Raw genomic sequence first — 13,437 nt, 5'->3', positions numbered from 1 at the left:
TACCAATGGATATGTGTGTCTTTATGTATGGGCATTATTTATGTGTATGTGTATTTATGCATTCCATATAATGTATTTTATGTATTCTAGACCATAGACAAATAATGAACATACACACATGAAAATATCAACAATAATTATATTAAACTGATCAGATTCAAATTTATTTTTCTACAGTGAACATGCACAGCTAAAACAATTGTTTTAAAGTTCAAGAAAAAGAAAAGACTTTTGCTTCTGCGAATAACAGGCCAAGAACAAACTGAATAATACTCTTATACAAAAAACCTATAAAACCAGGACCTATTTCAAGCAGCACCAACCCGAAGGCCACAGGGACTGGAACAAAGAGAACAGATGCGGGGGGTGGGCAGCGCGCTCCGAGGAGGGACACCGGCTAAGACCCTGTTTGCTTAGCTGTGAGCCTGGCACAGGGTAGCTCATGCAGAGCACCTGGGGGCATACTGGGAAAAACTACAATGTGTTTGGCTCGAGGGACCAAAAAAATAAAGCTAGAGAAACCATGACTGTAGAAAGGAGTAGGGAAATTGGGAAGGGAAAGAGCCAGAGAAGGACTTCCCAAGTTCTGCGAGCAGTTATAACCCATCCCCAGAGCGCCCCTGTGTGGACGGGTTGAGAGCAGCTCAAGTGGTAACAAAGCATTTGAAGTGAGTTCCAAACACCTGAGCCAAGAAACAGTACTTGGAGTTCAAGTCTGGTCAAAGTAATTGCCTGCTGGAAAAACAGAAACATTCATCCGAGTCAAAAAACAATGCGGAATCTCCATAGCTTAGCATTTATAATGTCTAAACACAATTTAAGATTATCCGATGTGTACAAAATAAGAAGTGAATAAAACTTGTTCTCCAGGAAATCAGCTAAATCTTCCCCTAAAATGGACCAGATCTCTGAACTAGTAGACAGAGATTTTTAAGTGGATATTATAACTAGCTTAAATGAAGTAAAATAAAATATACTCACACAGAATAAAAAGATAGGAAATCTCAACAGAGAAACAAAGAGAATCAAGTGAAAATTTTAGAACCGAAAAATACTGTACTGGAGGTAAAATATCCACATAATTAACTTAGCAAATGGAGTTGGCAGAGAAGAGGATGTAAATGTGAAGACAGAAGTTACCAAATGTGAAGAAGAGAAAGGAAAAAGATTTGAAAGCAAGAATGGTGCCTCAGAGACTTATTATATAATGTCAGACTGTTCTGGAAAGCTCCGACTGAAATTCTACAAGGAGAAGAAGGAGAAAATAAAACAAAAATACTGGGAGAAGCTATGACTTAAAATTTCTCCACCTTGGGACTGCAGTGTTAAGTGCAATAAGCCTGACACACAAGCTTAAATACTGCATGGTTTCTCTTCTATGAGAAACACAAAGTAGAAATAAAGAAGAAAATAAAGGACAGATATTAGGAAGTAAGTATCAACTAGGTAGATATTACTAGAAAGATATTAGGAAGTATTCTCAAAGGTGAAGGGAATTGAGAGCTGGGGAAAGAGGGGAAGAAATAGGAAGGATGGAGGGGTGAAGAAAGGAATGGAGATGTGTTAGGTTCATGGGCCAGTTCCACACAAGGACTGTAAGCATTCTGTACCACACACAGGCACTAATAAAAGAGTCAAAAAATTCTCCATTATTAGAACTAATAGAATTCACAGATGCAATATGCCACATAAATGCCAAGCAGAATGCAAATGAAATCCATACCGAGGCATGTTATAGACCAGCTGTAAAAATCTCCTTAACGTGTATATCTTATAAACATAAAAGAAAGGCATATTCCATAGAGAAGAACAACAGATGATATGGTTCATAACCAATGTCTCACTGAAACCATGTAGGCCAGGAAAAAAGAAGAACAATTATTTGAAATGATGTGAAAGAATGAAACCTGTCAGGCCAGAATTCTATATCCAGAAAAAATATTTTAAAATGAAGGTCATCATTCATGACATTCTCTGATTCTCATTTCTGTAGCATCAGCTATAATTTCTTCTCTTTCACTTCTCATTATACTTGAGTCCTCTTTCTCTTTTAATTAAGTCTAGCTAAGGACTTAAAAATTCTGTTTATCTTCTTTTAAAAAGCTCAGTTTCATTGATTTTTTTGACTGATGTTTTTTATTCTTAATTTTGTTTATTTCTTCTCCAATCATTGCTATTTTGTTTCCTCTGCTAATTTGCAGCTGTTTGTTCTTCTTTTCTCATTGCTGGGGTGGAAAGTCAGATTGCTCATGTGAGATCTTTTTTCTATTTCTTTGCTGGCCACAAAGTACTGCCTTTGTGTTAGTACTGTTTGTGCTCTATCCCATAGGTTATGGTATGTTGTATTTTCATTTTTGTTTGCCTCAAGTTACTCCTAATTTCTCTTTTGGTTTCATTTTTGACTCGATGCATGTTCCAGAGAGTGTTACTCAATTTCTCCATATTTGTTGGATTTTCTAACAAATTTGTTGTTGATTTCTAATTTCATTTCACTGTTGTTGAGGCACCAAATTGAATAACCAAAAAAGAAATAGATTATTTCCCAGAAATATATAATCTGTTAAGACTAAATTATAAAGAAATATAAACTTGAACAGACTAATAATAAACAAGATTAAGTCAGTAATCACAACAAAGAAAAATCCAAGAATAGATGGCTTCACTGGTAAATTCTATTTAAAGAAGAACTAACACCAACCTTTCTTAAACTTTTCCAAAAATTAAAGTGAGAACATTTCCAAATAGATTTATGAAGCTAACATTGCCCTCATAGGAAGCCAGACAAAAACACTATATGAAAATAAAACTGTCAGCCGATATCCCTGATAAGCTTAGATGCGAAAATCCTTAACAAGATACTAGCAAACCAAACTCACTGGCATATTTTAGATTCTCTACCATAAGCCAGTGAAATTATCTCTGAGATTCAAGAATGTGTCAATATATGTAAATGAATTAAGGTAACACACCAAATTAACAGGATAGAAGATGGAAACCATATGATCATCTCAATAGATGCAATAAAACAGCACCACAAAATTCAACTACATTTTGTAATTTAAAAAAAAACTCTGAATTGTATAGTAGAGAAGGAATTTACCGCAACACAATAAAGGCCAAATGTAGCTAACATTATAACATCATACTCAGCAGTGAGAAACTAAAAACTTCCTATTCCAAGGTCAGGAAGACAACAATCAACCACTTTCATCTCTTCTCACCAAAGTGAGTACACCAGAAAGAGAAATAAAAGACGTCTAAATTGGAAAAAAATAAAATTACCTTTGTTTGCAGATGACATGATCTTATATATAGAAAATCCTAAAGACAAAAAGACCACAAAAAGACTATTAGATTTAATAGACAAATATACCTAAGTTGCAGGATAAAAAACCAACACAAATAAGTTATGTTTCTACATGCGGACAACAAATAACTCAAAAAAGAAATTAAGAAAACAATCTCATTTACAAAAGCATCATAAGGAATACAACACTTAGGAATAAATTTAACCATGGAGGTAAAATACTTATATATTTAAAACTAAAAAATACTGATAAAAGAAATTTTAAAAAACAAATAAATGGAAACACATCTCATGTTTATGGATTGGAAAACTTAACACTGTTGAAATATCCATTTTACCCAAAGTTACCTTCACACATATCTATTTTACCCAAAATAATCCCATCAAAATCCCAATGGTGGGCAACCCACTTTCCAATCCCCCTTCCATCTCTCTTAGGCAGAAGCTTTCTTTCTCCCATTAATTTTTTCCTACTCTTAAAAAAAAAAAATCCCAGTGACAATATTTACAGAAATAGAAAAAACAACCTTAAACTTCATATGGAACCATAAAAGACCCGGAATAGACAAAGCAATCTTAAACCAAGGGAGCATAGATGAAAATATCAAAATATATTATTTCAAAATGTAGTACAAAGTGATAGTCATTAAAATAGCATTGTACTGGCATCAAGGGAGTTAGAGAAGCCAATGGGACAGAGATCTAGAATTAAACCCACACATTCACAGTTCCATAATTTGCTAGAATAGTTCACAGAACCCAGGGAAAGTTTCCTATTACCAATTTATTACAAATGATATTTTAAAGGACATCAATTAAGAACTAGAGGAAGAGATATAGAAGGATAGATACGGAGGGATCCCAAGCACAGGAAGGATGACTGATTAGGTCCACAGAGACTGGTGAGTGACCCTCTCTCCTTGGAGGGGTGGGCCTGAAAGTTCTAACCTCCGATCACAGAGTTGTTCTCTGAGGCAACCAGATCCCCTCCTCTGTGAGTCACCTCAGTAGCATGCTCTCTGGTATGGTTAGAGGGCACTTCCTACAAAGAGCAAAGGCTGTTCCTCTTACTTTTATCACTCAGCAAACTCCAAAGGCTTACAGGAACTTGCCAGGAATTAGGAATGAAGATCAATTATATATCATTCATTATACCACAGATATTAAGGTTATGGGGCTAGAAAGTGACTAAAGTGACATCTCACAGCACATGGATACTGTGCAGGTCTTCTTGCTTTCTGTCTAGTAAAGATGAGCCAAATACAGACCAACTAAAAACTCTATCATACAGGAAACCCCACAATGTCCAATACCCATGATTTTCACTTGGGGGTAAAGAAGAATGTGCACTTTTTATTTACCCCAACACATCCCATGGAGAGTGCTATGCCTGCACTACCCCACCTCCAACCAAGAGATGAGGATATCTGCTCTTGTAACGTACCACCTTTAAGAAAGCATTTCCTACCTCTCATACTTGGTAGAGCATAAAAATGGTAAAAATCTCAGTCGTACATAATAATTTTGTGATTAAATACACATTGCAATAGTATACCAGCATTCCATATGAAGTATACTGTAGTACAGTAATATGAGGAAAAAGAGTAAATGTAGTAAATATGCATTCTACTTCTTTCAATTTTTACTTATTTCACTCAAATTGCATTGTTAAATCTTCAGCAAAGCTCTAACATAAACCATAAACCCGTGGACATTTATATAAAAATTCTAAGAATATTCAAACCATGAACACATGCCATATAACCTAAATACAACATGTGGGGTTACGCCTACAAAGCAAAATGCATAATCTCAATCTCGATAATTGTTAATCCGGTGATTTCTGTGACCTTTGGGACAATAATAACCTGATTAGCTGGCTGTGTGTCATATTCCCAAATGATGGGAACCTGTCTGGTTAGATGAGTTGTTACTACAAGGTACTGTGCTATTTAAATACAAGCACACATTATTAACTAGAATTGGATTTTTATGGGAAAGAAAACCAGTCAATGATTAATTAGCCCCAAGTTATCCAGAAGGTGAGGACTAGAGTGAAGCAAACACGTATCTCAGTCATCCTAGTCCCAAGATATATGCCTGGAAAAAGCCATGCTACGTGGTACATAGGGGATGTACCTTGGTGAAATCGAACTTCCGGGTGAAACCCATCCCATTAGCAAGGGCAACTGCTTTTGTATACCTGCAGACACAGCCTCCTGCAATTGTTTAAACAAACTAAAACCACAGAAACTGAAACAGAAGGCAGAGAACTGCTTGATGCTTAACTGATGCAAATATTCCCCGTTGTTTGAGTTGTGCTTACGTGACACAAAGTAATCAAGTAAGGGTTAACTTAGTCCAACAGCCACCTGCCTCAAAAAGATCAAAAAAGAGAAAGGATGATAGCAGCTCTTTTGTTTGATCCTAGTCAGATGAGTATTAGCTCTCTAGCTGTGGTCACAGAATACTGAATAGAAATGGAAACTATCAGGAAAATAGTAACTTGAGTTATCAAATCACATGTACAGAGCAGAGCATCGCTTAGGAATTGGACATTGTTCAGTGGAAGTTGATTTTTAAATGTTAAATCCATAAATACATATGACCATTTACACTTTAAAACTTTTTCCTTTAAATGTTAAAATGTGGTATTTGCAACGAGATGATGTTGGGAAGCTTCCTATTAAATTGCTTGGACGCTTTCAGTTTGTATAGGACAAGCTATTTTTCCTTTCTGTTTTCTAATTATGCATGTAACACATTTTCACTGGAGATAATTTGAACACTACAGTGCCAATAAGCAGGGAGAACTCCCTCATAACCCTATCGCTCAGAGGCAACAACTTTTTCTTTACATTTCTAGACACAGTTGATTTATGATGGGCCATTCGTGTGTTATTCTTGTGGCTTGGTTCTACTGTTATCAGATGCAGAGCTGTGGGGGAGTTGTTTCCAGGTTCTTGATGTTCCAAAGAATGTAGCGGGACCCTCAGACCTAGAGTAAGATTTATTAACAGGAGTAGCAAGAGTAAGTGAAAAAAAGGTACCCATCACAGGGTGGGAGAGCAGCCCAGTGAGAAGAGCCCTGAGCCCAGAGAGAGGCAGGCGCTAGGTCTCTTAGGGTCCTGGGGTTATAGGAAGATCTATGTGAGGGACTGGTAGGAGATACAGCCCAGTGGGTACCTGACTCTGCCCATGCATTCGGAGGGGCAGTTTCTGACCAAACAAGATTTCAGAGGAGGCTCGTGGCATCCTACGCCCACTGAGGGAATCAAAGTCACAATGAAAATGAGGCTGGATGCAGGTCAGGGTCATCCTTTTTGGTTTTGTGCCCGCCTCGGGGTCTTGGTGGGGGCGGGGTGATCTATCTGCTGGTTTTCTGGTGTCCTGACATGCTCACCCTCACTGTCATTTATTTCTTCCTTATTCTGTCTCCATCCTCACTACCACTTTAAGCATACTTATTTAAGAAGCAATCTTCTCATATTTTCTAATATTTTTGGTTTAAAATTACCATAGTATGTACTTAAAAATTTATTGAGAAAATTCTGCAATAATGTTAACAGAACTACAAATAAACTGCCAGAAATTTACCATGCCAATTCCATGCTTGAGAAAACTGATATCAGACATGTATTTCTGTATCTATGCAACTGTGACCAAAAATGTATCTCCAAAAAAGACTCAGAAAAATGTTTCATGTATGTCCTGTTCTTTTGTTGTATGGTCTAAAGAGGCTCATGACCAGTAAGCTCTCAGAAATAAACACTTGTTATTGCTTCTTCATTTTAAGAAATCAGAAAGTGCAACATGTATATATGTTTTCCTACAAAAAAAAAAAATCTAGTATCTCAATAGTAACACTGGGATGGGGCAAATAACAAACAGGATGACTGGGTCCTCCTCATTAGAGCCAGTGTGTAATTACCCCACAGCAGTAATTTAAGCCCAGAAAAGCAGGGAACAAAGTTGGGAATGAGCCAGCTAACCCCAGATGTTAAGGCTGGGAACATTCCAGAGCTCTGCATCTGGAGGCTGCTGCCCAAGCCATCCCGTCTGTAACAAAGGTGACCAATCCCTTCTGCAGAGAAGAGAAAAATCAAAGAAGAGAAAACCATACCACATCATCACGTTTGAACAGGCCGGTAATCATTCTCCTCTGTGAACCTTTAGTTCACTCACTGGTACTGGGAAAGGAGTGACCAGAACTCAGGAAATCAAAAACTGAAGCAAGGTTGCTAGTCCAATTCAAGACCAAAGGCAGATTACCAGAATATATAAATTAAGTTGGTTGGCAAGAACACAGTTGTTATTTTCTTTTTTCTTCTCTACTCTGAGCAATAACTAAGGTACAACAGTGCACCCTTCTGGTTGCAATACAGAACTGTCATTCAGGTCCAAGTCACTCCTGTACTTCCCTGGGGACAACTGAAAATAAAAATAAAAATCAGTGTTCCTGGTTTCCTCACACAGGGAGAGCATTCATAGTAATTATTTCACTTGCAAAGTATTCCTGTTCAGGAGAAAAATGCAAGATATTTTCAAACACATAAGCTTATTTCCATAAGGGAGTTTTCTCCTTGAATGAGCATGGGGGCAAAGAAAACTGTAGAGACCTATGACCTTTCATAAATTTAATATCAGGATTTAGAACTTCATCCCTTTGACTTTCTTTGTGCTTTCATGTGGGAATTTGAGTGTAGTAATTACTATTTGTAAATTAATCAAGCAAAGATTACCAATTTTTGAAGCTTTCGACCTCAGAAAAATCTGTTCTATTTAATCATGAGCATAACAGCTCTGAAATTTTTAATAAAGGGAGTCCATAGTATTACGCGGTGGAAAACAAATATGAAAATGGCTAGCTTTTCTGGTTACAAATTTCTACAAATGCATTAGCAGCAGTGTTGAGTTTATGAGCAATGCAGTCTGGTCTGCATAGGACTGGTTGATATTCTTATTACCCACCTCGTGAAGGCCATGATAAACTACTCCTGGAAGGCTGCAGGATTGCTGTGGTGGAACCAGGGGAGAGGTTCACAGTGCATTTTGTGTAAAATGGCTGCTCTGGCCCACCTGTCCACTCACGCCGTCTGCAGATAATGGAGGGCATGAGGGAGATGACTGAGCACTTACCAAGAGCAAAAGAAAAGTCACAGTCATATGAGTGGAAACAGTTATGGGGATGCTGCCACCTACTTTCAAAAAGTTGAAGCGCAATTATGACATTGGTCTCTGTGTGGGTCAGTGTATACTAGAGAAATAAAGATAACATGAGATACACAAATATATAAGAGTTTACGGGACTGGCTTACAATGGCCACCCACAGAGTCAGATGAGGAAGAGTGCAAAGGGTCTGACTGCACACCAGAGAGCAAGGGCTCAGTCAAAGGCCTGGAGCTCACTGCAGTGTCCCCTGCGAGTCCACATCAGGAGGCCGATGGGTCAGGGCCAGAAGCCGAAGAGTCTGCGCTGGAAGCCAGGAGATGACGTCCCAGGTGATGGCAGGACTGGAGCTCCTCCGAAGAAGCAGAAGCAGATCTCTCCTTTATTCCCCTTCATACCATCCAGGAGCCAAGCCATCCTGGGGTGGGTCCACTACTTTCAAAAAGTTGAAGAGCAATTAGGACATTGAGTAATTTATTCAAAAAGTAATTTATTCAAGAAGTTCATTCTGTCCCTAACACAAACAAATAAACAAAAAAATAGACAGCATAGTAGGCCTTCTTCCCTTTTAGGCCCACTCATGATAATCCTTGGTTATTTTCACAGCATGTCTTCATATATTATACTTTTCTGGTTATATAACTGAAAATATCACAAGAGTCAAGGCAGCATTATAAAAAGTCCTAAATATTTACAAAACATTAACACAATGTAATCATGTTTCACACATCTATAAAAGCATCCCTGGCTATCTTACTGCCTTTGACCACTTCACAGTGCTGTATTTCCTTGAAAACTGTTTTCTGCCTTGATCACGGACTCTTAGAATTAAGAAGCCTAAAAAAAAAAAAAAAGAATTAAGAAGGCTAAGAGTCAACATTCCAGTAAATGGGGACCCTTTCCTTGACACGATACTGACATCATGCCACGCTTTGAGTGCATATCTGCCACAAGCTGCACCCCAACACACAGGGCTGGCATAGTCTGCTCAGGTCAATAATCCATGTGTGACACACATTCCATGTTAGCAAAAAGAAGTTGTTCACATTTTCCGAAGCTTAGGGACAGGCCTGTAAAGGGGACTTCCATATACCACTTTCCAAGCACACTAGCAGAGAAGCAGTGTGGGGACCATATATAAGAGGACTTACTAGCTACATTCCATAGCTAAAAACAGTCTCAAAGAATGATGCCAGCTAATGCCCCAAAATAGGTATTAGCCTGCAACTCTTTGCAAATCTTACCCAGCCACAGGAAATCAATACAACCAGGAAAGAAAGTCTCTCTTAAAAGTTTCCTAAAATTTACACCAAAAGAAAAAAATATAGTTTCATAAAATACATTTTGGATTCAATTTTCAGCAATAAATCATCTCGCCTCTAAAGATTTCTTCCAGCAAGTCCCCAGCCACTTGGACTTGCTGATATCAGATACTATAATGCTAGCATAAAAATGTATCACAGCACAATGGCAGGAAGCAAAGTGCACCTGACAAAAGATCCCGCCTTGATAGGGTTATCAGCAGGATGTAATCAGGGAAGAGAGGAGAACAGAGACTTCCTGCGGAAATGAAAACCCCTGCTCCCTGGCTCATTGGCGCAGCAGAGGGAATACACTTCACATGGAAAGATGTAGCCAAAGAGAATGAGCAGGGGTTAACGTTTACTGAAACAGAGGTGAGACTGAGAACTATGAAAAGCAAAGGTCTCGAGAGCAGACAACCTGCATCCCCAGGTTTTGAGGAAGCCGGCAGCAAAAGCCCTCATAGATCATAAAGCCCCTCGCCTCCCCCACAAACAACTGGATCCAAGAACAATAAACCTGAAATGGCGTCCATGGCGAATGAAAGCAGAAAGAACATTGAGAGATGGCAGGCTAGAGTGAGAAAGAATGTCATGATCAGAAAATCACAGGAAATGGGCCTGCAAGAGTCTGTGTGTGGTCGGTGGCCATGGACAGGTGGAAGATTTATCAAGGTTGTGCCCAGGAAACATTTTGTAAAATGAACTAGAGGTCCGTCAGAAGTTAAACAGACAACACAATCAGCTAAGCCTTTTAAGACAGCTAAAATGGAGTTTTAATTCATGAAAGTTATCAAGACAGTAGTCGACTCTCCAGACAGTTACAGTGAAGGCTTAGTGAAGTGTGCAAGTACAGAATGATGGACAAATCTTTAAAAGGGAAATTTTGCTGGCAGCATGAGGTCCACCTGGAAGCCTACTGTGTGCTGAAGCACTGAGTGGATGCTGCCAGCAGGGAGGAATGACATAGGAAGCAACAGTTCTAGAGTGCTTTAACACATTCACAACGGGCTGTCCCCGCATGATGGACAGGACTATGGCAGGGTCAGCTGGCAGGAATGTGTTAAATCTTATCTGTGACGTAGATATTACCTGCATTCTACAGATAAGGAAACTGAGGCTCAGAGAGGTTTCGTATCTTGTCAAAGATGCCCAGCTAGGAAATTAGTAAGTAAGAATTCAAAGTACATGATCCTTTCACTATATCACAGTTTCTAATACATTACAGAATAATGTGGGACACTTTTTAAAAGTAGTAACCAATGCAAAATAGCATATAATATTGGAGCACTAAGGGACATTGTGAAGGCACAGCAGAGATGAAGTGGCTGAATATAATGCAATGCTAATTGTGTGTCCTGGACGGTGATACTAGAGCTAATCAGAGAAAACAGAGATCAAAGAGAATGTAAACCATGGAAAAAAGCCAGAGGAGGGAAGCTTCTGGGGACTGGAATGTCCATGTGCGAGGAGTCAGAGCCTAGGCAGTTCACAGGGCAGGAGGAGAGCAGCCTGCTTGGGGTCCAGCAGGGAGAGGCTACTACTGAGAAAAGCAGCAGGCCCTGGGGCCACAGACCCCCAGCTGCTGGGCAGGAAAGCCATGACTGGAAGTGGCAGAAAGAGGGGCACCACTACCCTGCTTCAGCTGAAATCCCTCTTATATCAGAGGTCTACAGTTGCTGTAGCACAGCACCACAAGCTTAGTGGATTAAAATGACACAAATGTACTCTCACAGTTGTGTAGTCCCACATAGGTCTCGTCTCCCTGGGCTCAAACCAGGGGGTCAGCAGCGCTGTGTGGCTTTCTAGAGGCTCTAGGCCAGAATTCCTCTCCTTGCCTCTTCCAGCTGATAGAGGCGGCCCACATACTGTGGCTCCTTCCTCTTCACAGGCAGCCACACTGCATTTGCCTGGCCATTTCCCTTGGACTACAGCAAAGATTAGATTGGGCCCAACTGGATAATCCAGGATAATTATTCCCATGATTAAGGTCATTACCATCTAAGCAGCAGTAAAGGCGTTGATTCTCGTAAAGTCACATAGACAAGGCTCCAGTGAGGAGGACACAGACACTGGGGAGGCCACGGTTCTGTTGCCCACAGTTTGGAAGGTCCCACGCCCACTGGCCTATCTCTAGCCCCCAGTAGGAATGCACCATGCCCCCTGCTGCTGCCTGAATAATTCTCCAATGCTAGAAAACTTCATAGGTTTCCCACTGGCTGAACACTGACAGCTGAGCTTGGCCCTCCTGTCAGGTAGCTGGGAACCAACCAAGTAAAGGAATGGAAGCAGTTCCAGGGAGACCCGGGACAGGGGAGGGCGAGACAGAGGCAAGGGACTGAGGTGGGGAGCTGGGTGCAGATCCGGAGCCAAGTTTAGAGGGAGCTGCTGTGAAGAGGGACACCGCGTCCCCTCTCTGAGCTCCAGCTGCCCTGTGGGCCTAGTGGGTAAAACAGCAGTCGCTGCTTCCAGGATGGTCGGGGGAATTAGGGACATCGGTGTGATTAAGCACACAGCGAGCTTCTATCACAAACTAGCCACTCAACAAATATTAGTTCTGCCTTTTCCTGTACGAGAACAAATAACGCAATAATAAGTGATTCATGAAACTCATCAGAGGAATGCAGAGATATTAAACTTTAGACTTCGTTTAGAATGATTAGTCTTTCCATATGGGTAGAAAATGCCATATTGCTTCATTTTATGATGTGTGACCATATTTCTATGAAGCTAGTGGGAAAAAAATTAGCAATGAATGTTTAATTGAAAAATTACAATCTAGAGAAACAGAATCTAAACAGAGGTGATAAGTACAAAATGGAAGCGTGTGTGTGTGTGTCTGTGTGAGCGTAATATATTACTAAAACTCAAATGTTGGTATTCATAAGCACTAGAAAATTCATGAATTAGTCCTTTATTCATTCAAAAATACTTAGTGAACACCAGAAACAGTTTTAAACCCTTTGAGATACATTCTACCTTCATGTTACTTTCTTTCTAGGGAAGGGAGAGAGACAATAAATAAGAAGTATAGTAAGAGAACTATTCTCACCCAGATTTCATTATAGGCCCTTTTGTAACTCTAAATTACATTTTAACTTTATCAGTGTTTTTCGTATTGAAGTAGGAAAAGCCCTTAAGAGATATTATACTAAGATATAACCTATATTTTAAAAAACTTTAATTCTCAATTATTAAGAGTGTGTGTGTAAAGAAAAGTAGGCTGCTTATTTTATACCCACATATCATTTTAAACATGTTTAGAGGCAGCTTTAAATCTATACACCAACAGTATAAAGCAAAGCAAAGAAAAAGAAAAAATAGAGAATGGCGGAGAGAGACAAAAGAGAAAGAAGAAGGAGAACAGAAAACAAGTTGGGACCACAAGTATAAGCATTAGCAGAAAACTGAATGAATCTTGAAGACTGGAACATTTTGTGCTTTCTTTTGTTGTTCTGGTTGGGTTTGGTTTGGGGGATTTTCTTTGTCGATGTTGGGTTTTGTTGTTGTTTGGGAAGATGCTGGGAATTTAGCTCTTGGTATTCATCAGCCAAGGCACAGAATAAAACACAGCTCCTACTAATAATCACTGAGTTGTAAAGAACAAACATGCACATGAAGAGAAGCACACCCGAGTTTGTCTTTGAGACCTAAGAGGA

General features: G+C 39.4%; 1 long non-coding RNA gene across 9 annotated transcripts in view; it reads right to left on the bottom strand.

Moving 5' to 3' along the window:
* LOC147826491 (uncharacterized) overlaps positions 1-13,437 on the bottom strand; it is a 222,929-nt gene that overhangs the window by 44,226 nt on the left and 165,266 nt on the right. For 2 of the 9 annotated variants that reach the window (XR_015439612.1, XR_015439609.1), the window contains exon 3: positions 3,283-3,321. The exons of the other annotated variants lie outside the window; for them this stretch is intronic. This is a non-coding gene — a long non-coding RNA (uncharacterized LOC147826491). The remainder of the gene's footprint in view (positions 1-3,282; positions 3,322-13,437) is intronic. 9 annotated transcript variants of the gene reach the window in all.

This window comes from Heterocephalus glaber, unplaced genomic scaffold (genome assembly GCF_053883595.1).
Source record: "Heterocephalus glaber isolate CG9 unplaced genomic scaffold, H.glaber_assembly_v1.0 deba00001472, whole genome shotgun sequence".
Taxonomy (NCBI): Eukaryota; Metazoa; Chordata; class Mammalia; order Rodentia; family Bathyergidae; genus Heterocephalus; species Heterocephalus glaber.
Note: the sequence above shows the minus strand (reverse complement) of the source record. Positions and strands in the feature narration are given on the sequence as shown.